Here is a 5,557-nt window from a genome sequence, read left to right on the forward strand (position 1 = left end):
GTAGAGCTTTTCGGGTGTTTTTAAGTGCTTTTGGTGATTCTTTGAACTGAATTTTCATTATAATAGAAACACATTAGTTATTAAAAATAAAAATCACGATCAAATAAAAAATAGTGTAGTGCTAAATTGCCCTCAGAGGCTAGAAGTGAAGGTGTAAATCGGGAAGTACCCCTTCTTCTTCGCGTTTCTCCTGGCAATCGGCAAGTTTTGTTTTATAGGTGCTTGAATTTTTGATTTCATACAAGAGTTTTTACGGACATATATCCCAAATAAGGGAAGTGTATCAATATTTTACGACTTTTTCGCCGGCTACACCTGGGGTGTGCAACAAAAATGGCTTCCAGTAGTTCCGGACCTCCAGGAGGCCGGGCTACAAACCGTTACCGTGGAAGACCAACCCAACGTACCACTCCATTTTGGGCTGACCCACTGAGTGGTGATCTTGAAATTCTTCTATTACGGGCCACAGGGGAAGATACCCTCCCCTCGAACCCCTTTCTTGTAAGCAAGACAGTTGCCAAGGCAGGATCCTTAGAAAGTGCAAGACCACAACGAGACGATAAAAACCGAATTCAATATGTACTCTCAGTAAGAGAAAAGGATGTTATCGATAATTTACTTTCAATTAACAAGCTAATTGATGACACCCCAATAGAAATTATTCACCATCCGACTCTAAATCAACGCAAATGCGTTGTCACCTGTCGTGAAGTTCTAGACTTAAAGGAAGATGAATTGTTAAGAGAACTGGCCGATCAAAAAGTGATCGAGGTAAAACGTATCACCAGGAAAGAAAATGATTCGAATATAGCCACACCAACATTAATTCTGACCATTCGTGGAACTGTTGTTCCTGAATATATAAATTTTGGATTTCTTCGAGCAGGGACTAGGAATTATTATCCAAACCCCATGCAATGTTTTAAGTGTTACCGCTTTGGGCACACAACAAAACGGTGCAGACGAAATACTCCACTCTGCAAAAACTGTGGAAAAGACCACAAAATAAATATTTCCGGAAACAAAATTTGTAAATCCCCTGAATTTTGCGTCAACTGTAAGGGTGATCATACCTCATCCAACAGGACGTGCCCAATATGGGTAAGAGAAAACAACATAACCAGAATAAGAGTAGATGAGGGAATATCTCACAACGAAGCTAGGAAAAAGTATGACCTCCAGAACAATGGAATAACCTATTCCAGTGTGCTGCAGGACAGACTTAATACCATCCAAACAACAGTAGATGGCTGCACTCAATGCAAATGACAATGTAATTCCGCTAGACCCAATCAGGATAATAGCCAATCCATTACTACAGGCAATGAAACGGAAAGCTCGATAGATGAATCTGAAGAAGATTCCGAAGAATCAGAAGAAGAAGAAATGGAGGAACCAAAGAATATAGAATCTGAAGAGGATAGACAGGACATGCAAACCAAAGAGGAATCAGATAATCCAATGGAATACATTGAAATTAGGAATAAAAAAAAAGACGGGTGGGTAATGTCGGGGACATAACCGGAGTGACGTAGGACTATACAAAGGAGACAGCTTTTGTTAAATATATATTTTAAATATAATGTTTTATTTTCTTCTCCTACGTGAATACCTATCTACCTGAAAAATGGATTAGTTTACTGTTTACTCTTTATGAATATGTTGATGGTTCTGAAAAGAACCTTTGGTGTTGTGTTTTTGTTATCACTCGATATTCCCATCATGTTCGGTTAAACCTTCCTGTTTAGCTATTGCGTTTGCCACTCGCCACAACTTTCACAGTTGGAAAATTTCTTCCCATCCAGCTTGTGACATGTGGTTCAGTAAATTACATTTAATGCGACGTGCCGGAGAAACACTTTGCCACTCACTGAAACTAATTGTTGCCTTGATGAGCGCCGAACCGAAGCTGCTCTGTTCTTGATGCGGGTTTTCTGATTGTCGTGAGCAGCTTTGCAAGCCAACTCGAGCACTCCGACGGCCGAAACTCTATAATCGCTGTTAGGTATACTGGTGCTCCGGCACCAATCCGTTCGGCCTAGTTACCCTTGAGGAGCAATCAGTGAATGCGACCAACAGGGAACAGCACACCTGCACGATTCGAGTGGGACTTTGCCTTTCCCTTAACTTGTCCTCCTTTGTTACGTCCACGATGCCGATGCCGTACAACCACATACATTCATTATGATTTGTTCGCTCGTTGGATTCACATGCGGGCTAAAAAGGGTCCTTTTCAGGATCACAAAATTATCTTCAATCTAAAGAGTTTATTGTTTTGTTATCACTCGATATCCTCATCTTGTTCGGCTAAACCTTTCTGTTTAGCGATTGCATTTGCCACTCGCCACAGCTTTCACAGTTGGAAAACTTCTTCCCATCCAGCTGGTGACATATTTTACAGTAAATTACATTCAATGGCACGTCGCATTACCACCACTCAGTATCGGATTGGAGGTAATTTTAACCTGTAATTGAACATTTGCGATGACAGTGGTACAGTGTCGACTTTCAATGTGGGGTCATAATTTGGACCCCGAACTCTATGTTTACAAAAATGTCCAACTAAATATGTCGCATTACAGGTCCGTCCAATTAGCTAAATGTCGAGATAAGTGTAAATTACTGTACTTTCAATCAAGAAGCAATTTAAGAATTGGTGAAAATCAATAAGCTCAGAACAACTGCAAAATTCACATACTCATCAGATCCTGGCAAACAAATGATGAAAAAATCAATTTGTGTTTTGTTATTTTTTGGATAATGTTTTAGAAAGCATTGAACTGTATTTCCTAAACTCTTTTTTGGAAGGTTTAATGGCCCTGAAAAGCGCCTTGTTTTATGGAATGGTTCCAATTTAGAAAACTCAGTACTCGTGGTTTTGAAAAAAACCATTTCGAACGCCCTCGATGCCGCCTTGTTCTGGATTTGCCACCAAAGCAGTTTGTATAAAGAACAAACTTTTTTCTTCTGCTACCTGATGCCGTTTTGCGATTGCGTTTGCCACTCGCCACTCGCTGCAACTGCCTGTTGTCTTGATGTCCACCGAACCGAATGTGTTCTGTTCCGAATGCGGGTTTTCTTATCGTCGCGAGCAGCTTTGCCAGCTAACTCGATCACTTCGGCGGCCGAAACTATATAACGCCGTCTAGGTGGACTGATGCACTGGTACTAACGCGCTCGGCCTAGCAACCCTTGCGGGGAACTCCAGATCAACACGAGCGGGATTTTGCCTTTCCCTTCACTTTTCCTCCTTTACCATGTCCAGACATGGCTGCTTGGGTTGGTTTGTTGATGTGTTGTGATGCGAACCGATGTGGTGTACGGTTTGAATGAGAATGATCGTTACGGCAACGGAGCGGGGATTTTTAAGCTGACGAGCCAGCCGAGAATTACGCATGTGTGAGACTGCGACCAATGTTTCGTTCATTTTTTTCTTTTTCCTTTTCAATCGTGCTTCATTCTATTTCGCTGCTGCTCTGGTTGCCCGTTTTGGTCGGTACGATTTGAGGAGCACAAAATGGACCAATCAAAAATGGGCACATAGTGCATTTTGACAATGCTTGATATTTCACAATTATTCAATTATTTATCTCAAGAAAAATGAAATGTTATTCTTTATGATAGATGCGTAGATATATTTCCTATCAATTGATGCAAAAACCTTTGCGATCTATTGAGAAATGCTCGAGTTATAAGCGTTCCAAATCTTGCATTTTTTCCTACTTGTTCAGTGCCTAGATTTCCATTTCACCCCCTATATCTTCCGGTTAGACGTAGTCCTACGTCAATAAAAGGAAAATCTCGAACAAAGGAATATCTTCTGAAGAACATAAGTCTTCTGATGAGGAAAACAAGCAAACCAAAGAAGTTCAACGGAAACGGACAAGGAACGAACAAACAAATCAAATAAATGAAAGAAACAACACACACACACACCAACAATAAACACCCACATAACAACAATCAACAATCACATGCTAACACTCTATACCACTCCACTCCAAATAAAAATAACACTAACACAAATAACACACACACCAGGAAAGTTTCCAGCCCTCCGAAGGGTAATAATAAAAACAAATAAATAATTCCTTCTATTACATAAATTTAACCTTTGATCTGCAGCATTTTTATATCAATCAATATTATTTTAGTTAAACCGAACGGCCCGGAGTTGCCGTCCACCTTATTTTTGAAGGAGGTGGGATGGACGGCGGCTCCAGCCCTCGATCTCTTGATACTATTTACCATACTTTTCATAAAATAATTCATAAATCGAAAGACCTGGAGCCACCTTCCGCCTTATTTAAGGAGGGATGGGACGGAGGGCGGTCTCCAGGCTTTCACTTATTCATATTATATTTAATCGGATTATTTCTTTAAATAACTTTCATAATCGTAGGACCGGAAACCGACTCTCACCTTATTTTTGGAGATGGTAGGGTGAGTGGCGGTTCCTAGTCTAATATTATATTTTCTCTAAAGGCCGCGAGTTGTCCTCCATTTCACTCAGTGGAATTGATGGCGATTCCTGACACTCAATACTTTTTGAATACATATAAATATGTGTATGTATATACATATATAAAATAAAATAAAATTAAATAAAATATATATACATGTAAAAAATGAATAAATTACTAACAAATGCCAACTAACTAATTCACAATTTCAGAAGCCATACCTATCCCACTCCTTCCCCTTTTCCTACCCATGTCACTCCTCCCTAATCCATTCCTTTCAATCCCACCCAAATCCTTACCACTCCTTTCCTTCCTATCCTCCTGAGAAGGGCCTTTTGGTTTTTTTGTTTTTGGAACGCGCCTTTCGCTGGGTCACTTGTGCTTCGTTACTGCTTTGGTCCTCGGATCAGTAAATATTTACTTTTCTTTACAGCATATATTAAATATCTTATGAAGCATAGGATCCCTTCCTACCTTATTCTTTAACCGAGAGTCGAGCGGACAGATCTGATGAGTGATTTTTTTTGGTTTCCCTTTCGCCAGTCCCCTCTGGGCTGGTTTTATTGTGGCTCTTCACTGGGCTAGAGGCGAATGAACTGCAAAGTTTAAAGCCTCTTAAAAACAAAGAAAGAAGAAGAAGAAGACGCTTCCTTTGCTTTCGTCCATTTCTTACTCTACTCTCGCACCGTGAGGACTCGAGCTCGTTAGTCTTTCGCAGACAGCTCGTTAGTCATTCGGTGGTAAGGCACACGAAGTCAGCTCGGATAAGCGCACCAGTAGCAAGATAGGTGGAGAAGCCACATCGCTATCGACCGGGAACTTTGCGTGAAATTCATCGCTATCGGAAGTCGACCGAATTGCTGATCCGCAAGCTACCTTTGCAGCATTTGGTTCGTGGAATTGCTCAGGACTTCAAAACCGACTTGCGCTTCCAAAGTTCCGCGGCTATGACGCTGCAGGAGGCTTATTCGAAGATACCAATTTGTGTGCTATCCATGCAAAACGCGTCACATCATGCCCAAGGACATCCAGCTGGCCCATCGTATCCGAGGAGAGCGTGCTATATTAGCTTAGCATATAATCAACGGCCCTTT

Source organism: Toxorhynchites rutilus, chromosome 1 (genome assembly GCF_029784135.1).
Source record: "Toxorhynchites rutilus septentrionalis strain SRP chromosome 1, ASM2978413v1, whole genome shotgun sequence".
NCBI classification, from domain to species: Eukaryota; Metazoa; Arthropoda; class Insecta; order Diptera; family Culicidae; genus Toxorhynchites; species Toxorhynchites rutilus.